This window comes from Cololabis saira, chromosome 13 (assembly GCF_033807715.1).
Source record: "Cololabis saira isolate AMF1-May2022 chromosome 13, fColSai1.1, whole genome shotgun sequence".
Lineage (NCBI taxonomy): Eukaryota > Metazoa > Chordata > Actinopteri > Beloniformes > Belonidae > Cololabis > Cololabis saira.
The window spans coordinates 6,482,125-6,506,166 of record NC_084599.1 but is presented as its reverse complement, the minus strand read 5'-3'; the positions used below and the strand labels follow the sequence as shown (position 1 = coordinate 6,506,166).

Genomic DNA, 24,042 nt, shown 5'->3' with positions numbered 1-24,042 from the left:
TTAAGGGGGTAAAATGAGGTATGGGTAAATCGCCAATCCGCTAATAACTTTTGATAGGAAGGTCCTAGAGCTTCGAAACCTGCTCGCGTCAGACATAATTCGCGGTCTGGCTTTCCTTCAAGCCCACCCCCGACCTTCTACGACTTTGGGAAGTGGGAGAAAATCTCAAAGAAAAGTTTAAATCTTAAATATCTCAGCTTTTGAAGGTCATAGAGACTCGGGGTTGGTCTTGTTGGAGAGCTAGACCACGAAATGGGTCCGACGGATTCGGGTTTCGAAGCTCTACGACGCTCCGTTCAAGAGATATAGGGCAAAACGTCCCCCCATAGGAAATGAATGGGAGCGAAAAGATGTAAAAATAAGTGTTTTGTCCAAAAACGACCCTCCAGAAAGTGTTTAGGAGCACGTTTCAGGTCATTTTGAGTTGTTTGCTTCTCTTTCTGATGACTGATTTTCTATTTATTTTACCTCTATTTGGTTAGGGTAAGTATAACGGACATCGTAAATGCTGGACTCTTTAGTCTGGCCCCAGTGGTCCTTGGGATTCCCAGAATGAGTGTACCCAGCACAACTTGCTCCTGTGTGGTAAGGCAGGAGTATGCTGTGCTGGGTTAGGGTTAGATTAAGGGGGTAAAATGAGGTATGGGCTATAGCCCATTCGCTAATAAGGGTTAGGGTAGGGTTAGGGTTAGGGTTAGGGTTTTTGGTTAGGGTTTAGGGTTAGGGTTAGGGTTTAGGGTTAGATTAAGGGGGTAAAATGAGGTATGGGTAAATCGCCAATCCGCTAATAACTTTTGATAGGAAGGTCCTAGAGCTTCGAAACCTGCTCGCGTCAGACATAATTCGCGGTCTGGCTTTCCATCAAGCCCACCCCCGACCTTCTACGACTTTGGGAAGTGGGAGAAAATCTCAAAGAAAAGTTTAAATCTTAAATATCTCAGCTTTTGAAGGTCATAGAGACTCGGGGTTGGTCTTGTTGGAGAGCTAGACCACGAAATGTGCCCGACGGATTCGGGTTTCGAAGCTCTACGACGCTCCGTTCAAGAGATATAGGGCAAAACGTCCCCCCATAGGAAATGAATGGGAGCGAAAAGATGTAAAAATAAGTGTTTTGTCCAAAAACGACCCTCCAGAAAGTGTTTAGGAGCACGTTTCAGGTCATTTTGAGTTGTTTGCTTCTCTTTCTGATGACGGATTTTCTATTTATTTTACCTCTATTTGGTTAGGGTAAGTATAACGGACATCGTAAATGCTGGACTCTTTAGTCTGGCCCCAGTGGTCCTTGGGATTCCCAGAATGAGTGTACCCAGCACAACTTGCTCCTGTGTGGTAAGGCAGGAGTATGCTGTGCTGGGTTAGGGTTAGATTAAGGGGGTAAAATGAGGTATGGGCTATAGCCCATTCGCTAATAAGGGTTAGGGTAGGGTTAGGGTTAGGGTTAGGGTTTTTGGTTAGGGTTTAGGGTTAGGGTTAGGGTTTAGGGTTGGATTAAGGGGGTAAAATGAGGTATGGGTAAATCGCCAATCCGCTAATAACTTTTGATAGGAAGGTCCTAGAGCTTCGAAACCTGCTCGCGTCAGACATAATTCGCGGTCTGGCTTTCCATCAAGCCCACCCCCGACCTTCTACGACTTTGGGAAGTGGGAGAAAATCTCAAAGAAAAGTTTAAATCTTAAATATCTCAGCTTTTGAAGGTCATAGAGACTCGGGGTTGGTCTTGTTGGAGAGCTAGACCACGGAATGTGTCCGACGGATTCGGGTTTCGAAGCTCTACGACGCTCCGTTCAAGAGATATAGGGCAAAACGTCCCCCCATAGGAAATGAATGGGAGCGAAAAGATGTAAAAATAAGTGTTTTGTCCAAAAACGACCCTCCAGAAAGTGTTTAGGAGCACGTTTCAGGTCATTTTGAGTTGTTTGCTTCTCTTTCTGATGACTGATTTTCTATTTATTTTACCTCTATTTGGTTAGGGTAAGTATAACGGACATCGTAAATGCTGGACTCTTTAGTCTGGCCCCAGTGGTCCTTGGGATTCCCAGAATGAGTGTACCCAGCACAACTTGCTCCTGTGTGGTAAGGCAGGAGTATGCTGTGCTGGGTTAGGGTTAGATTAAGGGGGTAAAATGAGGTATGGGCTATAGCCTATTCGCTAATAAGGGTTAGGGTAGGGTTAGGGTTAGGGTTAGGGTTAGGGTTTTTGGTTAGGGTTTAGGGTTAGGGTTAGGGTTAGGGTTTAGGGTTAGATTAAGGGGGTGAAATGAGGTATGGGTAAATCGCCCATCCGCTAATAACATTTGATAGGAAGGTCCTAGAGCTTCGAAACCTGCTCGCGTCAGACATAATTCGCGGTCTGGCTTTCCATCGAGCCCACCCCCGACCTTCTACGACTTTGGGAAGTGGGAGAAAATCTCAAAGAAAAGTTTAAATCTTAAATATCTCAGCTTTTGAAGGTCATAGAGACTCGGGGTTGGTCTTGTTGGAGAGCTAGACCACGAAATGTGTCCGACGGATTCGGGTTTCGAAGCTCTACGACGCTCCGTTCAAGAGATATAGGGCAAAACGTCCCCCCATAGGAAATGAATGGGAGCGAAAAGATGTAAAAATAAGTGTTTTGTCCAAAAACGACCATCCAGAAAGTGTTTAGGAGCACGTTTCAGGTCATTTTGAGTTGTTTGCTTCTCTTTCTGATGGCTGATTTTCTATTTATTTTACCTCTATTTGGTTAGGGTAAGTATAACGGACATCGTAAATGCTGGACTCTTTAGTCTGGCCCCAGTGGTCCTTGGGATTCCCAGAATGGGTGTACCCAGCACAACTTACTCCTGTGTGGTAAGGCAGGAGTATGCTGTGCTGGGTTAGGGTTAGATTAAGGGGGTAAAATGAGGTATGGGCTATAGCCCATTCGCTAATAGGGGTTAGGGTAGGGTTAGAGTTAGGGTTAGGGTTTTTGGTTAGGGTTTAGGGTTAGGGTTAGGGTTTAGGGTTAGATTAAGGGGGTGAAATGAGGTATGGGTAAATCGCCAATCCGCTAATAACTTTTGATAGGAAGGTCCTAGAGCTTCGAAACCTGCTCGCGTCAGACATAATTCGCGGTCTTTTAAGTCGATTAAGCGAGAGCGTTCTCTGCTGGTTGAAAAAGCTTAAAGCACCTGGTATTCCCAGGCGGTCTCCCATCCAAGTACTAACCAGGCCCGACCCTGCTTAGCTTCCGAGATCAGACGAGATCGGGCGCATCCAGGCTGGTATGGCCGTAAGCAGGAGCTGCAGCTTGAAATACCTCTTATATGGAGTTGAAGAATAGTCGTAGAATATAAGTCATTGATTTGTTGGTTTTATTTGTTGGAGTTCAAGTGCCTTAACCATGTGCAAAACACTTTAGGACGTGAGCTGTCGCTGTTACTACGTTGAAATATGTGTGGGTAGATTAAGCGAGAGCACTCTCTGCTGGTTGAAAAAGCTTACAGCACCTGGTATTCCCAGGCGGTGTCCCATCCAAGTACTAACCAGGCCCGACCCTGCTTAGCTTCCGAGATCAGACGAGATCGGGCGCATCCAGGCTGGTATGGCCGTAAGCAGAAGCTGCAGCTTGAAATACCTCTGATATGGAGTTGAAGATAAGTCATAGAATATAAGTAATTGATTTGTTGGTTTTATTTGTTGGAGTTAAAGTGCCTTAACCATGTGCAAAACACTTTAGGACGTGAGCTGTCGCTGTTACCACGTTGAAATATGTGTGGGTAGATTACCAGCTCTCTGCTGGTTGAAAAAGCTTACAGCACCTGGTATTCCCAGGCGGTCTCCCATCCAAGCACTAACCAGGCCCTACCCTGCTTAGCTTCCGAGATCAGACGAGATCGGGCGCATCCAGGCTGGTATGGCCGTAAGCAGAAGCTGCAGCTTGAAATACCTCTTATATGGAGTTGAAGATAAGTCATAGAATATAAGTCATATATTTGTTGGTTTTATTTGTTGGAGTTAAAGTGCCTTAACCATGTGCAAAACACTTTAGGACGTGAGCTGTCGCTGTTACCACGTTGAAATATGTGTGGGTAGATTAAGCGTGAGCGCTCTCTGCTGGTTGAAAAAGCTTACAGCACCTGGTATTCCCAGGCTGTCTCCCATCCAAGTACTAACCAGGCCCGACCCTGCTTAGCTTCCGAGATCAGACGAGATCGGGCGCATCCAGGCTGGTATGGCCGTAAGCAGAAGCTGCAGCTTGAAATACCTCTTATATGGAGTTGAAGATAAGTCATAGAATATAAGTCATTGATTTGTTGGTTTTATTTGTTGGAGTTAAAGTGCCTTAACCATGTGCAAAACACTTTAGGACGTGAGCTGTCGCTGTTACCACGTTGAAATATGTGTGGGTAGATTACCAGCTCTCTGCTGGTTGAAAAAGCTTACAGCACCTGGTATTCCCAGGCGGTCTCCCATCCAAGCACTAACCAGGCCCTACCCTGCTTAGCTTCCGAGATCAGACGAGATCGGGCGCATCCAGGCTGGTATGGCCGTAAGCAGAAGCTGCAGCTTGAAATACCTCTTATATGGAGTTGAAGATAAGTCATAGAATATAAGTCATATATTTGTTGGTTTTATTTGTTGGAGTTAAAGTGCCTTAACCATGTGCAAAACACTTTAGGACGTGAGCTGTCGCTGTTACCACGTTGAAATATGTGTGGGTAGATTAAGCGTGAGCGCTCTCTGCTGGTTGAAAAAGCTTACAGCACCTGGTATTCCCAGGCTGTCTCCCATCCAAGTACTAACCAGGCCCGACCCTGCTTAGCTTCCGAGATCAGACGAGATCGGGCGCATCCAGGCTGGTATGGCCGTAAGCAGAAGCTGCAGCTTGAAATACCTCTTATATGGAGTTGAAGATAAGTCATAGAATATAAGTCATTGATTTGTTGGTTTTATTTGTTGGAGTTAAAGTGCCTTAACCATGTGCAAAACACTTTAGGACGTGAGCTGTCGCTGTTACCACGTTGAAATATGTGTGGGTAGATTAAGCGAGAGCGCTCTCTGCTGGTTGAAAAAGCTTACAGCACCTGGCATTCCCAGGCGGTCTCCCATCCAAGTACTAACCAGGCCTGACCCTGCTTAGCTTCCGAGATCAGACGAGATCGGTCGCATCCAGGCTGGTATGGCCGTAAGCAGAAGCTGCTCCTTGAAATACCTCTTATATGGAGTTGAAGATAAGTCATAGAATATAAGTAATTGATTTGTTGGTTTTACTTGTTGGAGTTAAAGTGCCTTAACCATGTGCAAAAAACTTTAGGACGTGAGCTGTCGCTGTAACCACGTTGAAATATGTGTGGGTAGACTAAGCAAGAGCGTTCTCTGCTGGTTGAAAAAGCTTACAGCACCTGGTATTCCCAGGCTGTCTCCCATCCAAGTACTAACCAGGCCCGACCCTGCTTAGCTTCCGAGATCAGACGAGATCGGGCGCATCCAGGCTGGTATGGCCGTAAGCAGAAGCTGCAGCTTGAAATACTTCTTATATGGAGTTGAAGATAAGTCATAGAATATATGTCATTGATTTGTTGGTGATAATAATTTAGAAGCGCTTATTTGTTGGAGTTAAGATGCCTTAACTATGTGCAAAACACTTTAGGCAGTGAGCTGTCGCTGTTACCACGTTGAAATATGTGTGGGTAGATTAAGCGAGAGCGTTCTCTGCTGGTTGAAAAAGCTTAAAGCACCTGGTATTCCCAGGCAGTGTCCCATCCAAGTACTAACCAGGCCCGACCCTGCTTAGCTTCCGAGATCAGACGAGATTGGGCGCATCCAGGCTGGTATGGCCGTAAGCAGAAGCTGCAGCTTGAAATACCTCTGATATGGAGTTGAAGATAAGTCATAGAATATAAGTAATTGATTTGTTGGTTTTATTTGTTGGAGTTAAAGTGCCTTAACCATGTGCAAAACACTTTAGGACGTGAGCTGTCGCTGTTACCACGTTGAAATATGTGTGGGTAGATTAAGCGAGAGCGCTCTCTGCTGGTTGAAAAAGCTTACAGCACCTGGTATTCCCAGGCGGTCTCCCATCCAAGTACTAACCAGGCCCGACCCTGCTTACCATCCGAGATCAGACGAGATCGGGCGCATCCAGGCTGGTATGGCCGTAAGCAGAAGCTGCAGCTTGAAATACCTCTTATATGGAGTTGAAGATAAGTCATAGAATATAAGTCATTGATTTGTTGGTTTTATTTGTTGGAGTTAAAGTGCCTTAACCATGTGCAAAACACTTTAGGACGTGAGCTGTCGCTGTTACCACGTTGAAATATGTGTGGGTAGATTAAGCGAGAGCGTTCTCTGCTGGTTGAAAAAGCTTACAGCACCTGGTATTCCCAGGCGGTCTCCCATCCAAGTACTAACCAGGCCCAATCCTGCTTACCTTCCGAGATCAGACAAGATCAGGCGCATCCAGGCTGGTATGGCCGTAAGCAGAAGCTGCAGCTTGAAATACTTCTTATATGGAGTTGAAGATAAGTCATAGAATATATGTCATTGATTTGTTGGTGATAATAATTTAGAAGCGCTTATTTGTTGGAGTTAAGATGCCTTAACTATGTGCAAAACACTTTAGGCAGTGAGCTGTCGCTGTTACCACGTTGAAATATGTGTGGGTAGATTAAGCGAGAGCGTTCTCTGCTGGTTGAAAAAGCTTAAAGCACCTGGTATTCCCAGGCAATCTCCCAGCCAAGTCCCTATGCCGACCAATGGTTGAGCTCTGTTCAGCAGGGAGAGCGCTCAACCCGCCAATCATTGAGCGCTGTTGAGCAGCAGTGATCGCCAATCATCATTGAGCGAGACACGTCTGTACGGCGGCCATGACAGTCTGACACCTCAGGGGACAGTTTGAGTGAAATATTGATTAATCTGTATTGAAACGCTACCGTTTATAAGCCGAATAGTAAGTGGCGTGACACTTATACACAGGATTCAATTTTACATCCAAGCATCATCTCCTTCACATTGTATTTAAACTTTCTTCATTAGGACCCTGCTTTTCTAGCGGCAGTTTGGCGTGTATGAGGCCCCGTAGCGTACACTTCAATGGCGACCTCGCTGCATTCACGCAACCAGTGCTTAATTTGTCAAGTGGGAGGTCCCGGAGCGCAGTGGCTCCGGTGCGAGAGAAAAAAAAAGAAGCGCAACACACACACACACACACACACACACACACACACACACACACACACACACACACACAGCTGGAGATTGCCCATCTCCAGTGCGCTTTTGGCTTTTACGCATGGAACGAAGAAACATAAAACAGCACACTCACAGACAGATGCGCTGTGTGAGACACATTAAGCAGCCCAACTGTCCTTTTGGAATTGATATGAGCGCGCAGCGGTGCGCAAAAAGTATATTTATTTACAGGTTTACCGGAGCGCGCTCCGGCTTGCTCCCCCTCAAATTAAGCCCTGCACGCAACACATTGACGACTTGGCAGGCTCATAATCCGATTCTGACGTATTTATGTGTTGTGTAAACTACGCCGAAGTCTCGGCAAACGCTGTGAGATGTAAATAATTGTGGCAACTTCAGTTTTCATAAGCAGTATAGTATTTTGTATCATTGTCTGTTTAGTTGTCTCCGTTCCGCTTATGGAGTTTGGCGTTGATGGCAGCAAACGCGTTTATGTTGCCATGGTTACCGGTCGCTTCATATACATAAATATTATGCTATCATAACATGTGGAAATCAATGTGTTTATGACATTCACTGTCATATGTTTAATTCAACTGCAGATTTTGGTCACCTTTCACTAAATCAGTGGTGATCCTAGTTATTATTTGCATCAAATGTCACTGATTTTTAATTACACCAGTCACTAATAAGGAAGGCAATTCATTCATATAATAATGTAGATGCATCATTATCTAATGATTATAGTATTTAACCGCATATTAAACTTGTATATTTCTTCGTTCCCTGCCAACCTGCCAATCATGGAGACCTAAGGGTGGAGCCATGCGGGGAAGGGTCTCCCCTGACGGGCCAATCAGCATCATGCCGTTTGCCAGCCATAACTACAGTTTTCATTTCGCTGAGGTGAGTTTAATCTTCTTCACCTTGAACTTTTCTATGTGTATATTTTAGCGTACGTTAAACTATCTTGACGCTGGTTTTTATGAATGAAAAGATTCTCTGAAAAGTGGCAACTTTCTGCGGCAAAGATGATTATTTACATAGCACTAATTAGTATGTTGATAATGACAATGTAACGTTCAGCTAACAACTGCTAGTAGTTTGGCATCTCATTATTGTGAGAATTTCTGTATATTCTATCACTTTTATCATCATGACAGCATTTTAATTAACCTATAACATATTGTAAATGTGAAAAAAATTATTGTCTATCTATTATATCATCTAGTGATCTCCTTTTACCTCATCAAATAACCTAACTACTATTAAACCATGAGCTAGATAGTTATCTGAAACATGACAAAATATCATACAGTTTCATATTCACTTAATTAATATTTGTTTCTGTTGTTAAGGTTCAACATGGAGTGGAAGGGACATAAATGCAGTGTGTGCGACAAGACTTTCACTGAGAAGTCAAACCTGACAAGGCACATGAGGCTTCATGCTCCAAAGGAGATTGAGTGTGATGTGTGTAGTAAAAGCTTCACCTTCAAGCATCAACTGAACTCCCACCTGAAGCAGCATCTGTATCCACGCATTGCAGTGTATAGGCAGGGAGAGGCCAGGCTGCTGTGCTCAGATGCTGCTAGGACTGTGGCCGAGGCCCCCAGCAAAGCAGTTGACCCTGGATGGCTGGATCCTGAAAAGGCAGAGGCTGCTGCCAAGAAATCTGGAGGGGAAATGTGGAAAGGCCAGTTAATAATCACATTTGGCAAATACGCTGGACAGACATTCAGGTGGCTACTTGAAAATGATGTTGGCTGGGTGGTATGGTTGGTCGCTGAATATTGCCAGAAGGGTGAGAAGAATGAGCTCCTTAAATGGCAAAAGGAGCGAATGCTGGAGTTTGTCAGAGAGTTCCCTTCTGTCAAATGTCATCTTGACAAGAGGTTGGAGGTAATAACTGTTTTTCTCCTTTACTTTACTCAACATTACATTATAATTGCTTTAGACATATTAAGAACTCATTGGAGATGTTGGGTGGTACAGATGTATTTTATTTTTTTGCAGAAACGGGAATCAAAAAAAGAAAAGGCAGCTGCATCTTCTGTTTCCAAATTCCAACAGGAACCTGGCTATTTAAGCGATGCTGAAATATTGGCTGCTGCAGGTAATATTATGCTAAAATCAAAATCAAATAACCTTTCTTTACAACACAATATGCAAAAATTGCATAATACATTCACATCATACACTTTCTTGACTTAAGCTAGATAAATTTTAGTCTTGTGACGTATTATATGCACTGTATGTACACTCATCTGAAAGGAATGTAAACTGTAATGTGAGTAGAATAGACAACTTTTGTGTAAAATAATACTGATTAAGAAAGCTTCTGTACAACATTACAGCCATTTCTAATCTGAAAAAAATGTTTGTGTTTTGTGAAATTCATTACTACATATGAATCCATGTGGTTAATACATTTTTCTGGCATTTCTTCATCAGAAAAAGTCCTTGACGAGTCTGAGGTACCGGTCTCAACACAGCTTACCACCTGGGGAGAGCTCGCTCCAGCTGTGACCCAGGACTCTACCAACAGGCCCAGCACTTCTCAGGGAAGACCCACAGCTGAGAGCTCTGCCTCAGAATCCAGTGGCATCGTGCTGGGGGGTTGGCAGAAATACTGGGAGCAGCCACCTGCATCTGCCCAAGCCCTTGGTATAGCCCCTCCTAACATCAGGTGGCTAAAATGTGATGAGCGCTACGGTCTCTATGAAGGCTTGTCCAGGTACAAGAATGCAAAAGGTGAGCTAGTGGAGAGGAAGCTCTTAAAGGAGAAGATGGAGTTCCACCCGCCTCCGCCTCCTGTCTCTGTCAAGGGAGCCGTGCCCAACATGATGGCCTTTTTTACCACCCCTGCCTTCTTCTGGCGGCCAGTTGGTGTGATGAAAGCCAAGATCCGCTGCCCCAACACCAACTGCCTTGCACCACCAGGGGAATACCTGGAGAAGAAAGGCTTTGGCAGCTATGCCAGGCAAGTGTGTGGGATGATGTACAACTACACCCTGTTGACAGAGAAACTGAAATGTTCTCACTGTGAAAGGATGCGGCAGGCGGTGAGCAGGGCACATGGTGATGCAGACAGTGACCAGGAGGAGGAGGATTCACATCACCTCCAACAGTACATGTGGTTGGCACACAGACCCAGGATTCTGATGAACCTCGCCCCAGCCATCAGAAGCATGTTTCCTGCAATTCTGTGTGGGAAGCGTGCTATCGACAGAGGTGTCATCACCCTGCTGAGCGACCGGCTCAATGCTGTGTCCATGAACAAGGTACAGAGACTGTTGCAGCAGGGCCACGATGAGTGGTATGTCCAACGGCGTGACCTTTACCAGACTCTCCTGTACGAGGCCCACACAGCTGGATCTTCATCGTCTCAGAGTGGCATCCTTTCCTTTGTAAAAGCTCCTGGTACGTACACCCCTCCCATCCCTCAGTCTCCTCTTCCATCTGCCCGTGTGCTGAGGCGTGCACACATGATCATGGAAATGGAAAGGATGCCTGAGTACAGAGCTGCCATCCTCAGTGTGACTGGAGAGATCCTCTGCATTGATGGTACAAAAAAGGTATGAATAAAACATCACTTTGATCAGTATTCTGTTGTGCTAACGAAGCTCAGTTCTTGATAATCAAGTCGAGTGAGAATACTTTGTGATTTATAGGCATGCAGGAGGACAGGCTGGAAAAGTTGTTACAGTAAGAGACACTGTAATATGAATGTTCTGCTTTGTTTTGTAGATCCTCAAGAAGATATATGGTGATGGCCAGGGCACCATGCAGTATGTCACCAGTGTTCTGAATGAATGGGGCCAGTTCTTGACGACAGTGGTGGTGGCAGCTGAGTCTGAGGGGTGCTACAGGCGTATGGCAAACGGTCTGACTGCCCGGTTCCAACGTGCAAACGCTCCTGCACCAAAGGTCATATATGCAGACAACAACTGTTGTCGGTAAGTTAAATAATACCTCCATATAACTGATAATGAAATTGATAATTCAATTGATAGATGAAACAGTGAAGATTAAATTACTTTTTCTTATTACCAGGAGCACAGGCTGTATAAAATGTTGATATCATTTCAGTGACAGTGGTTCATCCTTCCTGGAGACTCTGTTCAGCGACTGGGTGCAGAAGGGTACTGTGGTCAGACTTGACATCCGACACTGGCTGCACCGCTGGGATGCTGTCATCATCAAACAGAGCCATGCCAAGTATGGGGCATTCATGAGTGCTTTGGCAGGTGCAGTGTTGGCCTACAACAAGGACGACATGATGCTCTTGTGCAAGGCTGTCAGGAGTGGCAACCAGGAGTTGTACGCCGCATACTCCGACGAGGAAATGATATCCTTCCTCAAGCCTTGTCAGATCAGGTCCTACGTTAGGCGCATCACCCGTGGTGTTGACGTAAGTGTAAAATTAATCCACATATTAATTGTGTGAATTAGAAGCATCACACTGGATGAGCCCTAATTAATTATTATGTTAAATATATGTTACAGGAGACAGCTTCAGTGGTCGAGTCCATCATTGCTGAGTTCAAGGGAGCAGCAGGCCTTGACATCGATGGCATCCACCTGTTCAAGTCAGCAGAGGCAGTTGATGCTCACTGGGCAACTGCAAGCAAGCATCTTGGTTGCATGCAGGTGGGCTATTGTCTTTGTAGACACATTGTCATGTGTCATTGTAAAAGCATCTAAACAAATATGGCAATATTTCAAACGACACCATAATAAACAAGAAACTTGCGATTTGTTGTGTGTTTTACAGGATCCCCCCGGCATACAGCTGTACGTCGCTGTGAAGGTGGTCGTGCTGCATGGTGTTCGACTGAACAAGTACAGGTGCCGACGAGGCAGTAACTCCTTGGAGGGGTTGCATGCACACCTCTACAATGCCATTCCTTCCCAGAGATGTGGTATCATGCCATTCCAAGTAAGTAACAAAAATAACACTTCAATAGAACAAAAAATCTTTCAACAATACATTTTATTTCATAGCTTTAATAACGCATTCAATTGGTCTTGTGTTTCAGGTCTATCTGATTGTGTTTGCTGTCCAGTGGAACAATCGGATGGAGTCACTCCGGGTTGCTGGCGGGCAGGGTCGGCAGACATCATGCATGGATGCGCGGCAGATCCAGCGCATGAATCAGCAGGCTGAGGTGCTCTTCGGCAAAGATCATGTCCTGGAGCCCAACTTTGCTGCTCCTATGCCCTATCCTGATCAGTACAGGGACCCAGAAGAGGAGGAGCTCCTTGGTGTGGAGTATGCCATGTGCCAGTCAACAAGCTTCACTGCGAGGAGTTACTATGCCCAGAGAGGTAAAGTTAATCGCACACTTGAACAATATACATACATACGAGGCTATACTATCCCTTTATTCTTCATCCATATTCTAACAATGACAGTAAAGTTAAATTTCATATCACAGGTAATATTAAACAAAAAAAAAATCTTGCATATTATGTGCATGTCTGTGTATGCATGAAGTGTTTGCAAGTGGCCAGACACATTTGTGATGAGTACAATTGCATATTTGCAGTTGAGGAAGCAGTTGAGGAAGAGCAGACTGGTGACGAAGAGGAGTCGGCTGAGCAAAGCGAGGAGGAGATGGCAGATGAGGGAATCGACATGCCTGCAGAGGAGGATCCTATTGATGACATCTGTAGGAAACACGCCATCCTCACGGAAGCAGAGCGTGTGGAGGAGGAGGATAGTCCCGCTCTGCAGGATGTGCTGATGACCCAGCGACATCTGCATCTGCCAGGAATAGAGGAAGTGGAGGCGTTGGCATTGCTGATGCTTGAACTGACAGACAACAGTCACCACCACCTTGTGCCAGCTGACCTCAGGCAGAAGATCGTCACTGCTGCCGGTTCCCTTCAGGAGCATGACAAGACTGCTGTCAACTTTGTGAAGAGGTACGAGTCCAGATGGGGCTACACGCTGTTTGGCCGGTGTCTTGGGGCTGACACACCCGAGACCAGAGCAGCCCAGAAAACAAAGTTTGGGTGGATGAGGTACCCTCAGGCAGCGCAGGTGACAGAGGACAGTCGTCTGTTGTACCTCGTCATCAAGATGCTTAAAAATCAGCCACCGACCAATTTTCTCTCCTCCCCCAGTAAAATGACATCTTCCATAAAGGGGCAGTACAAAAGGATCGTTGACAGAGTCAGAGATGACCCCATCCTCTGCACTCTCTCCATTCCTCTGCCCAATCTGAATGCCAAATCCATCTCTAATTTCATCACCAGAGAGGAGAAGAAGGCCAATTACAGGGCTACAGTAGTGCCAACGGCAAAGCCTCACCGGACAGTGCTCTCACATGAGCAAATGCCAGCAGCTCCAACTCTGCCAGCATCCCTACCACCACCAGATCGAGCTCAGGTTCAGTACCAGGACGTTCAACACGTTGCTGGTAAAAGGCGTGGTGAGAAGCGGAGGTAAGTTATTTGAGCACTTTATTGCTAGAAATGTGGAAATTTTGGACATAAATCATTCTGACACTCATCATCACGTTTAATATTCACAGGTTAGATGGTGAGGAACCGGAGCTGGTGAACAGGCCCATTCAGCCTAAGCCTGCTGCGGCCAAGCCCATAGCGCCCAGAGTGTCCCCAGCGCCCGTACTCCTGGTGGTTCCTGCACAACCACAGGCTCCCTCCATGCGTCTTCACACTTCAGGCCTCATACCTGTAGCACCACCCCTTGCACAGCCATCCAACCCAGTCATGCCTCGCAAATCCTCAAAGCCATGTGGGGCATGCAAAGTACCTCAGTGTGGTGGGCAGCGTAAGAGGTACACACCCTCCAAGGACAAAGCCGAAGGAAGCAGCCAGAAAATCTTCACCTTCTGCCCGGCAACAAATAAATCAACCACTTCTGGTTTTGATGGTGTTGTCTATAACAGTTTTCAGCACTTTAAAAATGTGGTTGATGAGGAATTAAGGAAGAGGAAACTCTTATGATTGTTGTTATTTTAATAAAATATATTTTCTTGCATGATTACTTGAGAATAATGTTTCTTTTTTTTTTTTTTTTTTTTTAGATTGTGAGCAGAAAGACACAACTCTATGCAACCAAAGAATTTTAATGATGGCAGCATCATTAAAATTCTTTGTACACTTATTGGCTGCATACAGTTTTTGTATAAAATGCTGCTGCAACTTTTCACTTTCCAACAATAGACTAGGTAGAATGTCAGAAATGGGCTTATTTAACATTTTGGGGGTATTTAAAGTGGCTGTATCCAAATCTGCTACAGTATGTACCAAGCTAAAAAAAAATTAGTTTTAAGCCTCCTAATTACTACAATAACATAGGCCTAAAAACATAGGCATTGCAGTAATTATGTGAACAGGATAGAATATTAAAGTATCACATATCTACATGAACCCTCTCTGGCTTGTTCCTTATGAACAATAAGTTGTTTTTTTAGATATTGGATGCAAATTCGCACATAATGACGTCACACTTAATTTGGATGTGAATTTGAAAATTGTGATTTGTTGTCTCAGGGTAAGCAGTAATCTACAGAAGTTTCATGGTGATTAATTGACATTTTTTGCCCTGTTCAGCAGTAATGCATTGCCAGTGGAGTTGATATACTTATTTCTCTATATTGAATTCAGCAATACTGAAGAGACTTAACCCCCAGATGTTGTATTTACCATGAGTTTTATTCTCCATTCATTAATTATCATTAATACATAATTTGCAAAGACTCCACACACGTTTGAATGACCCCTGAAGCGCTTCTTCATCTTTGCCACAGCCTGGGATCGAACCCACGACCTTCTGCTCCACAGCTCCACAGCTTCACAGCTTCACAGCTTCGACACACATCTGAATGACCACTGAAGCACTTCTTCATCTTTGCCACAGCCAGGGATCGAACCCGCGACCTTCTGCTTCACAGCTCCACAGCTTGGACACTTCCATCCCCAGGATCACCCACACCCCAGGTTGACCATAGGGACTTGGGGGGGTCATGAGCCATTCCCAGGCGGTCTCCCATCCAAGTACTAACCAGGCCCGACCCTGCTTAGCTTCCGAGATCAGACGAGATCGGGCGCATCCAGGCTGGTATGGCCGTAAGCAGAAGCTGCTGCTTGAAATACCTCTTATATGGAGTTGAAGATAAGTCATAGAATATAAGTCATTGATTTGTTGGTTTTATTTGTTGGAGTTAAAGTGCCTTAACCATGTGCAAAACACTTTAGGACGTGAGCTGTCGCTGTTACCACGTTGAAATATGTGTGGGTAGATTAAGCGAGAGTGTTCTCTGCTGGTTGAAAAAGCTTACAGCACCTGGTATTCCCAGGCGGTCTCCTATCCAAGTACTAACCAGGCCCGACCCTGCTTAGCTTCCGAGATCAGACGAGATTGGGCGCATCCAGGCTGGTATGGCCGTAAGCAGAAGCTGCAGCTTGAAATACCTCTTATATGGAGTTGAAGATAAGTCATAGAATATAAGTCATAGATTTGTTGGTTTTATTTGTTGGGGTTAAAGTGCCTTAACCATGTGCAAAACACTTTAGGACGTGAGCTGTCGCTGTTACCACGTTGAAATATGTGTGGGTAGATAAAGCGAGAGCGCTCTCTGCTGGTTGAAAAAGCTTACAGCACCTGGTATTCCCAGGCGGTCTCCCTTCCAAGTACTAACCAGGCCCGACCCTGCTTAGCTTCCGAGATCAAACGAGATCGGGCACATCCAGGCTGGTATGGCCGTAAGCAGAAGCTGCTGCTTGAAATACCTCTTATATGGAGTTGAAGATAAGTCATAGAATATAAGTCATTGATTTGTTGGTTTTATTTGTTGGAGTTAAAGTGCCTTAACCATGTGCAAAACACTTTAGGACGTGAGCTGTCGCTGTTACCACGTTGAAATATGTGTGGGTAGATTAAGCGAGAGCGCTCTCTGCTGGTTGAAAAAGCTTACAGCACCTGGTATTCCCAGGCGGTCTCCCATCCAAGTACTAACCAGGCCCGACCCTGCTTAGCTTCCGAGATCAGACGAGATCGGGCGCATCCAGGCTGGTATGGCCGTAAGCTGAAGCTGCAGTTTGAAATACTTCTTATATGGAGTTGAAGATAAGTCATATAATACAAGTCATTTATTTGTTGGTGATAATAATTTAGAAGCGCTTATTTGTTGGAGTTAAAGTGCCTTAACCATGTGCAAAACACTTTAGGACGTTAGCTGTCGCTGTTATCACGTTGAAATATGTGTGGGTAGATTAAGCGAGAGCGTTCTCTGCTGGTTGAAAAAGCTTACAGCACCTGGTATTCCCAGGCGGGCTCCCATCCAAGTACTAACCAGGCACGACCCTGCTTAGCTTCCGAGATCAGACGAGATCGGGCGCATCCAGGCTGGTATGGCCGTAAGCAGAAGCTGCTGCTTGAAATACCTCTTATATGGAGTTGAAGATAAGTCATAGAATATAAGTCATTGATTTTTTGGTTTTATTTGTTGGAGTTAAAGTGCCTTAACCATGTGCAAAACACTTTAGGACGTGAGCTGTCGCTGTTACCACGTTGAAATATGTGTGGGTAGATTAAGCGAGAGCGCTCTCTGCTGGTTGAAAAAGCTTACAGCACCTGGTATTCCCAGGCGGTCTCCCATCCAAGTACTAACCAGGCCCGACCCTGATTAGCTTCCGAGATCAGACGAGATTGGGCGCATCCAGGCTGGTATGGCCGTAAGCAGAAGCTGCAGCTTGAAATACCTCTTATATGGAGTTGAAGATAAGTCATAGAATATAAGTCATAGATTTGTTGGTTTTATTTGTTGGAGTTAAAGTGCCTTAACCATGTGCAAAACACTTTAGGACGTGAGCTGTCGCTGTTACCACATTGAAGTATGTGTGGGTAGATTAAGCAAGAGCGTTCTCTGCTGGTTGAAAAAGCTTACAGCACCTGGTATTCCCAGGCGGTCTCCCATCCAAGTACTAACCAGGCCCTAACCTGCTTAGCTTCCGAGATCAGACGAGATCGGGCACATCCAGGCTGGTATGGCCTTAAGCAGAAGCTGCTGCTTGAAATACCTCTTATATGGAGTTGAAGATAAGTCATAGAATATAAGTCATTGATTTGTTGGTTTTATTTGTTGGAGTTAAAGTGCCTTAGCCATGTGCAAAACACTTTAGGACGTGAGCTGTCGCTGTTACCACGTTGAAATATGTGTGGGTAGATTAAGCGTGAGCGCTCTCTGCTGGTTGAAAAAGCTTACAGCACCTGGTATTCCCAGGCGGTCTCCCATCCAAGTACTAACCAGGCCCGACCCTGCTTAGCTTCCGAGATCAGACGAGATCGGGCACCACCAGGCTGGTATGGCCGTAAGCAGAAGCTGCAGCTTGAAATACCTCTTATATGGAGTTGAAGATAAGTCATAGAATATAAGTCATTGATTTGTTGGTTTTATTTGTTGGAGTTAAAGTGCCTTAACCGTGTGCAAAACACTTTAGGACGTGAGCTGTCGTTGTTACCACGTTGAAATTTGTGTGGGCAGATTAAGCGAGAGCGCTCTCTGCTGGTTGAAAAAGCTTACAGCACCTGGTATTCCCAGGCGGTCTCCCATCCAAGTACTAACCAGGCCCGACCCTGCTTAGCTTCCGAGATCAGACGAGATCGGGCGCATCCAGGCTGGTATGGCCGTAAGCAGAAGCTGCAGCTTGAAATACTTCTTATATGGAGTTGAAGATAAGTCATAGAATATATGTCATTGATTTGTTGGTGATAATAATTTAGAAGTGCTTATTTGTTGGAGTTAAGGTGCCTTAACTATGTGCAAAACACTTTAGGACGTGAGCTGTCGCTGTTACCACGTTGAAATATGTGTGGGTAGATTAAGCGAGAGCGTTCTCTGCTGGTTGAAAAAGCTTACAGCACCTGGTATTCCCAGGCGGTCTCCCATCCAAGTACTAACCAGGCCCGACCCTGCTTAGCTTCCGAGATCAGACGAGATTGGGCGCATCCAGGCTGGTATGGCCGTAAGCAGAAGCTGCAGCTTGAAATACCTCTTATATGGAGTTGAAGATAAGTCATAGAATATAAGTCATTGATTTGTTGGTTTTATTTGTTGGAGTTAAAGTGCCTTAACCATGTCCAAAACACTTTAGGACGTGAGCTGTCGCTGTTACCACGTTGAAATATGTGTGGGTAGATTAAGCGAGAGCGTTCTCTGCTGGTTGAAAAAGCTTACAGCACCTGGTATTCCCAGGCGGTCTCCCATCCAAGTACTAACCAGGCCCCACCCTGCTTAGCTTCCGAGATCAAACGAGATCGGGCGCATCCAGGCTGGTATGGCCGTAAGCAGAAGCTGCAGCTTGAAATACCTCTTATATGGAGTTGAAGATAAGTCATAGAATATAAGTCATTGATTTGTTGGTTTTATTTGTTGGAGTTAAAGTGCCTTAACCATGTGCAAAACACTTTAGGACGTGAGCTGTCGCTGTTACCACGTTGAAATATGTGTGGGTAGATTAAGCGAGAGCGCTCTCTGCTGGTTGAAAAAGCTTACAGCACCTGGTATTCCCAGGTGGTCTCCCATCCAAGTACTAACCAGGCCCGACCCTGCTTAGCTTCCGAGATCAGACGAGATCAGGCGCATCCAGGCTGGTATATTTTTGTTTACAGTATCCATTTCCAACACATTTTCCTCTCTCTGTGACATTTACACTCAGGTCCTTTTTTCAAAAGAAAAGAAAAACAACATCAGCACTCGAATTACAAAAACAAACCTGATTTCACATAGTGGCATTTCAAAACCCAGCATCATTCGTTCAGCCATCCCACAGGGTGAAAAATCATTCCAACTATATGATCACTGTGCACAATTTTCAAAAGATGAAGTAACCAATTTTTTTTTTTTTTTTTTTTTTTTTAAACACACAATTTCCCAACTACACAGTCCAAAAAGAGCTACCAATTCCACACAATCCTCTTTTCTTTATCAAGGGATAGGAGATTGGCATCCTTCACATACAGTCGTTCAAAATGGTCTACCCCATGTATCAACCTGTATCGAATCTGTTTCTTTACTATGTTTTGAAAAATCGGCCATATTGCAATAACCCTTCGTTCGTAATGTGCCTTATTTCTTCGTGCCCTTATTGCCCATCGTGCATGGCTCAACATAAATCTGCACAGCATTTCGTTTCTAATTTTACTGTATTGCCAGTTTCCAAATAAAAGAAAAAACTCCCATGAATCCCTTCCGTCCCACACCATTCCCAATTTTTCTATTAGACATTTCTTCAATAACCCAAAAAAGCCAGATAACTCAGGACAAATATCAAACATATGCATCAGCGTTTCCGGCAATAAGCCACAAACATCACAATCTCTGTCTACAGCTTTATCCAGTTGATGTAAAACCACATTAGTAAACATTTTATTGTGTCTTATTTTGAAATCATTGTCCTCAGCCTCGATGCTGTTACCCTGTACTTTCCATTTCTCCCATATTTTCCACCCCTCTTTCTGTGGAAAGACCTTGCTCCAATACGACAAGGAGGCCGGTGATTTCGTGACGTTCACTAAAAAACGCTCGTAGATTTCCTTGCAGGAGATCAGACTGATGCTCTTGTTTTCCCCCTCTCGCTTAATTCCCAGCTCTGGGAGTTTGCTTGTCCTATCTCTAGCTGTACCTGTTTCTATCAGCCTTCTCCATTGTTGTGGGATACTTCTCTGAATAGTCTTATAATAATTCTCTATGACCGTGTATGTTGAATTATAATCAACTTCCCTTATACTATCCACCACGGCCTGCGTCGGCAAAAAACCGGGCACAAATTCATACATTATATCTTTCAGCTGTACTAGTCCAGCTCTTATCATTTTGTTATTATACAACATTTTATTTTCTTTCTTTATATATTTATTTAAAAATATCGGCAGTTCTCTTATTAGGCTTATAGAATTCGCCTCATATTCTATATGCTCCAGGAAGCCAGCTTGTGCTTCGAGGACCTCCCTATAAAATAATGGGACTCCCGCTGTCATCGGCCTCTTCGGTTTCATAAGCAGGACAAAATCTCGTATTCCGAGCACTCGATTTAAAAAAAAACGCATAAGACCCTTCCAGCCGTAAGCCGTGTCATCGTACAGATATTTTCTGACCAATTTAATCCTGAAAGCATTTTTCTTACTTTCTATGTCTAGTAATTTTAGCCCTCCCTCTTCATATTTCCCTATTAATGTTTTTCTTGCGATTTTCCCCACCGTTGTCCCCCACAAGAAAACTGTCATAATCTCATTTAGTTTGTTTAGTGCCCATAAGGGTAGATCTATCACCGTGAGTGCATAATATATTTTAGACATTACCAAGCTATTTAATACCACCACCTTCCCATTGAGTTTCAGGTTCCTCATTCGCCAATAGCACAAAATTGCTTCTATCCTTTTAATTATACTAGTCCATGTCATGTCCCTGGCCGTTTCACTGTTTACCCCAATGTATGTACCCAATATTTTGATATGTTCTGCTTGTAATTGTACCGGTAATTCATTTTGCGGCGGTCCCTTCATATTGATGAACATGATTTCTGATTTATCTGGATTTATTTTAGCTCCTGAGGCTCTACCATATCGTTCTACCAAGTTTATTATTCTATGTACACTATTTATGTCTTTAATCAGTAACGTGGTATCATCAGCAAACTGTTGTATGGTGCACATCTCCCCTCCAGGTAATTCTATACCTTTTATTTCTGAATCTTTTTTAATAAGGACACCCAGTGTTTCCACGATTATTGTATACAAAATTGAGGACAGTGGACATCCCTGTCTCACCGACCTTCGAAGCGGAAAAGGATCGGTAACCACCCCGTTACACTTCACACACCCAGTGGCGTTGGCGTACATTAACCTAATCCACCCGAGAAAACGCGCTCCAAATCCCACCCTCTCCAAAACTTTGAACATAAATTTGTGTTCGACTCTATCAAAAGCTTTGTTGAAGTCCAGTGAGACCAGAATGCCCTCTTTGCTGGTAGTTTTCAAAAATTCTACTGTGTCTCTGACAGTATTCAAAATATCTGAAACTTCCCTTCCCGGCACACTATAAGCTTGAGAGGGCTCTACGATAGTGTGCACGACCTGTTTTATTCTGTTTGCTAGTACTTTCATCAATATTTTGTAATCCGTGTTTAGTAGTGTTATAGGCCTATAATTGGCTAGATTTCGTTTATCCCCTTTCTTATATATGATCGTTATGATCCCTCTTGCCATAGATGCCGGCACGGATTGTGTTAATTCTATTGTTCTGTATGAATTTAACAATATTGGTTTCAATATATCACTAAATTGTCTATAAAGATTCGCTGTTAGTCCATCACTACCTGGACTTTTATTTAGTACTAATTGTTTTATTGCCAAATCAATATCCTCTTCCTTCATCTCCTGGTCGCACATGAGTGTGTCTTCTTCAGCTAACTTCATCTCACATTTTGCCAGGATCTCCTCTGTTATCCCATCATCTGTCCCCTCTGTTTCAAAAAGATGGGTATAATAATTCTGGACTGTCTCTAAGATCTCTACAAAGTCAGCTGTTGTCTCTCCCTTTTCATTCATCACTTCCGCTATGTAGCATTTGTTTTGCCTTCTTTTTTCCAGGTTCAGGAAGAAGCCGGTATTTTTTTCTCCTTCCACCGCATACTGCGCTTTGCTCCTTAATATAGCCCCTTCGCATTTCAACCTCTCCAACTCTTTTAACTCGGTATGCAATCTTATTAACTTATTCCCCTCCGAGCCTTTCTGTCTCTCAACCTTTTCGATTTCTGCTCTTAGCATTCTTTCTTTCTTCTGTTGTCTCGCCCGAAACCTTTTCGCATATTGTATGGATTTCCCTTTTATTTTTGTCTTCAAGTCCTCCCAGCCTTGTATTATATTCTTTTCAAAACCCGGTTGTGAGCTTACGCTCAAAATTAGTTGCCTAATGGCTCTATTATAATTCACATCGTACAAGAGATGTGCATTTAAGTGCCATGTCCCCCCTCCCCTTTTCTCTTCCTGTTCCCCCATTTCTAATGATAGTATGGCGTGATCGCTTAAGTGTATCCAGTTATAATTCACATTATTAAATAATCGTATATGCGATGTCTTCGTTAAGCACAAATCAATTCTGGTTCGTTTTAGAACCCCTTGAACCACTTGCGCCCTTGAATATTGCCTCTTATCAGGATTTTTCACTCTCCATACGTCGCACCAGTTGTTAACCATCATAAAGTCATTTAGAACCTTTCTTGAGGCATCTTGTCTCCATACACAACTTTCGTTTATATCCAGGTGACACAATTTCACATTAAAATCTCCTATTATAACATCACACTTTTCGGCTATTTTATAAAATTTCCTAAAGAAGGCTGTGCGATCGCCTTCTGTATTCGGTGCATAGACATTTAAAATATTATAATTCACATCCTGAGCTACACAATCTATATTAATCCATCTTCCTTCTCCATCTTTAGCCCTCATCGTGGCCTTAATTCCACTGTCCCTTTTACACAAAATCGCCACTCCCCTTGCAATGTTAGTTCCATGGCTAGAGAAGCATTCCCCATCCCACAGCTTTATCATGTCTCGCTCCGTTACTGCATCCCAATGAGTTTCTTGTAAGCATATTACATCCGCCTTACTTAATCTTATCATGCTTTCGAACTTCGTCTTGTCTCTCAGCCCGTTTGCATTAATGGATGCCACTGTTATTGGCATTAAGACCATGATAAGGAGGAGAAACGGACCATCACCGCTGGATATTAGAAGTTTCCTCATTGTGCATACGTTTCTTCTGTGCTCGCCCTTTTCTCGTACCTGATCTTTTCCTCGATATCCCCCTCGCTCCGTTTCCGGTCTCCACGTCCTCCGTCTCAGCAGGATTCTCACCACCCCGCCTGGTGACTCTCTGCTGCGCACAAGGCAGCGACCCCCCGCTGCTTTGTCCTTCACCCCAATCTTGTCCGCCTCGTTCCTCCTCATCTCCACTGCTCCCCTCCTTTGCATCCTCTGCGACATCTCCTCCCTCGTCACTCCCTGCTTCCTCCATCGATTCCTCCACCGCTTCCTCCTCCATGTCCCCCACCAGGCTCTCAACCTCTCCTTCTCCGTCTTCCTCCTCCTCCTCTTCCTCCGCCGCCTCCTTCTTTTCTGCCTCGCTCTCCTCCACCAACTCCTCCGTCTCCTCCTTCTCCTCCTTCTCCTCCTGCTCTCCGCCGGTTCTCTCAGTCATACGTGCACATTCTCTTGCATAGTGTCCTTGTTTGTTACATTTGTAGCACAGGAACTCAGGACATTCCCGCAGAATGTGCCCCTGCTGTAGGCATAGTCTGCACACCCTCATTTGGTTGTTATGGATGATCCTGAAATACTCCGGACCCTCGAGCGTATCAAATTTTGTGCTGTACGGCAGAGCTGCCACTGACTCTGGGAACCTGACTTTCAGGAACCTGGTGCCGTCGAATATGTCCGTGCCGGGCCATTTTCTCTTCTTGATTGGTGAGACCGGCTCTACTCCCCAATGTGCCAGCTTTGTGAAAATCTGCTCATCAGTGATATAAATAGGAAGACTTAAAAATGAGACCACCCTCGTGTCCTTCATTATTTCAGAGGCGATCACTCGCGAATCTCTTATCTTGAAACCGTCTAACAGTCTGTTTTTCCCGTGCGGGTTGCCCATTGTTAGTTCCCACTTTCTGTCCGCCTTTACTCGGCAGCCAACGACACGACCGCATGTAACACTCACAGCTTTCAAGAGTTCCATGAGGGAGATGGCATCATCTCCCTCTATCTCCACATTTACTACAAGTTTTTTCTGGTCCTCCGCTTGATCCCAACATTCTTTTGCAACTCTTGGCTCTGCCACCCTCGCTGCCGTCTCCTCC

The 24,042-nt window shown here is 44.6% G+C and overlaps 20 non-coding genes and 3 pseudogenes across 20 annotated transcripts; all 23 read right to left on the bottom strand.

The window, feature by feature from the left end:
- Positions 1-3,137: 3,137 nt before the first annotated feature.
- LOC133458898 (5S ribosomal RNA) lies at positions 3,138-3,256 on the bottom strand. The gene has a single exon (XR_009784014.1). It is a non-coding gene; the product is annotated as a 5S ribosomal RNA (ribosomal RNA).
- A 199-nt stretch (positions 3,257-3,455) lies between these two features.
- On the bottom strand, positions 3,456-3,574 carry LOC133458870 (5S ribosomal RNA). The gene has a single exon (XR_009783987.1). It is a non-coding gene; the product is annotated as a 5S ribosomal RNA (ribosomal RNA).
- A 193-nt stretch (positions 3,575-3,767) lies between these two features.
- Positions 3,768-3,886, bottom strand: LOC133458887 (5S ribosomal RNA). The gene has a single exon (XR_009784003.1). It is a non-coding gene; the product is annotated as a 5S ribosomal RNA (ribosomal RNA).
- Positions 3,887-4,085: 199 nt separating this feature from the next.
- LOC133458904 (5S ribosomal RNA) lies at positions 4,086-4,204 on the bottom strand. The gene has a single exon (XR_009784020.1). It is a non-coding gene; the product is annotated as a 5S ribosomal RNA (ribosomal RNA).
- Positions 4,205-4,397: 193 nt separating this feature from the next.
- On the bottom strand, positions 4,398-4,516 carry LOC133458885 (5S ribosomal RNA). The gene has a single exon (XR_009784001.1). It is a non-coding gene; the product is annotated as a 5S ribosomal RNA (ribosomal RNA).
- Positions 4,517-4,715: 199 nt separating this feature from the next.
- Positions 4,716-4,834, bottom strand: LOC133458903 (5S ribosomal RNA). Its single transcript, XR_009784019.1, has one exon. It is a non-coding gene; the product is annotated as a 5S ribosomal RNA (ribosomal RNA).
- Positions 4,835-5,033: 199 nt separating this feature from the next.
- Positions 5,034-5,152, bottom strand: LOC133458923 (5S ribosomal RNA). Its single transcript, XR_009784039.1, has one exon. It is a non-coding gene; the product is annotated as a 5S ribosomal RNA (ribosomal RNA).
- A 199-nt stretch (positions 5,153-5,351) lies between these two features.
- On the bottom strand, positions 5,352-5,470 carry LOC133458902 (5S ribosomal RNA). Its single transcript, XR_009784018.1, has one exon. It is a non-coding gene; the product is annotated as a 5S ribosomal RNA (ribosomal RNA).
- Positions 5,471-5,687: 217 nt separating this feature from the next.
- LOC133458848 (5S ribosomal RNA) lies at positions 5,688-5,806 on the bottom strand (annotated as a pseudogene).
- Positions 5,807-6,005: 199 nt separating this feature from the next.
- On the bottom strand, positions 6,006-6,124 carry LOC133458900 (5S ribosomal RNA). The gene has a single exon (XR_009784016.1). It is a non-coding gene; the product is annotated as a 5S ribosomal RNA (ribosomal RNA).
- Positions 6,125-6,323: 199 nt separating this feature from the next.
- On the bottom strand, positions 6,324-6,442 carry LOC133458909 (5S ribosomal RNA). Its single transcript, XR_009784025.1, has one exon. It is a non-coding gene; the product is annotated as a 5S ribosomal RNA (ribosomal RNA).
- An 8,696-nt stretch (positions 6,443-15,138) lies between these two features.
- LOC133458853 (5S ribosomal RNA) lies at positions 15,139-15,261 on the bottom strand (annotated as a pseudogene).
- Positions 15,262-15,460: 199 nt separating this feature from the next.
- LOC133458921 (5S ribosomal RNA) lies at positions 15,461-15,579 on the bottom strand. The gene has a single exon (XR_009784037.1). It is a non-coding gene; the product is annotated as a 5S ribosomal RNA (ribosomal RNA).
- Positions 15,580-15,778: 199 nt separating this feature from the next.
- Positions 15,779-15,897, bottom strand: LOC133458901 (5S ribosomal RNA). Its single transcript, XR_009784017.1, has one exon. It is a non-coding gene; the product is annotated as a 5S ribosomal RNA (ribosomal RNA).
- Positions 15,898-16,096: 199 nt separating this feature from the next.
- Positions 16,097-16,215, bottom strand: LOC133458908 (5S ribosomal RNA). Its single transcript, XR_009784024.1, has one exon. It is a non-coding gene; the product is annotated as a 5S ribosomal RNA (ribosomal RNA).
- Positions 16,216-16,432: 217 nt separating this feature from the next.
- On the bottom strand, positions 16,433-16,551 carry LOC133458917 (5S ribosomal RNA). The gene has a single exon (XR_009784033.1). It is a non-coding gene; the product is annotated as a 5S ribosomal RNA (ribosomal RNA).
- A 199-nt stretch (positions 16,552-16,750) lies between these two features.
- LOC133458916 (5S ribosomal RNA) lies at positions 16,751-16,869 on the bottom strand. Its single transcript, XR_009784032.1, has one exon. It is a non-coding gene; the product is annotated as a 5S ribosomal RNA (ribosomal RNA).
- Positions 16,870-17,068: 199 nt separating this feature from the next.
- Positions 17,069-17,187, bottom strand: LOC133458882 (5S ribosomal RNA). The gene has a single exon (XR_009783998.1). It is a non-coding gene; the product is annotated as a 5S ribosomal RNA (ribosomal RNA).
- A 199-nt stretch (positions 17,188-17,386) lies between these two features.
- LOC133458894 (5S ribosomal RNA) lies at positions 17,387-17,505 on the bottom strand. The gene has a single exon (XR_009784010.1). It is a non-coding gene; the product is annotated as a 5S ribosomal RNA (ribosomal RNA).
- Positions 17,506-17,704: 199 nt separating this feature from the next.
- LOC133458897 (5S ribosomal RNA) lies at positions 17,705-17,823 on the bottom strand. The gene has a single exon (XR_009784013.1). It is a non-coding gene; the product is annotated as a 5S ribosomal RNA (ribosomal RNA).
- A 217-nt stretch (positions 17,824-18,040) lies between these two features.
- Positions 18,041-18,159, bottom strand: LOC133458896 (5S ribosomal RNA). The gene has a single exon (XR_009784012.1). It is a non-coding gene; the product is annotated as a 5S ribosomal RNA (ribosomal RNA).
- A 199-nt stretch (positions 18,160-18,358) lies between these two features.
- LOC133458919 (5S ribosomal RNA) lies at positions 18,359-18,477 on the bottom strand. Its single transcript, XR_009784035.1, has one exon. It is a non-coding gene; the product is annotated as a 5S ribosomal RNA (ribosomal RNA).
- Positions 18,478-18,676: 199 nt separating this feature from the next.
- On the bottom strand, positions 18,677-18,797 carry LOC133458852 (5S ribosomal RNA; annotated as a pseudogene).
- Between the last annotated feature and the right edge of the window lie 5,245 nt (positions 18,798-24,042).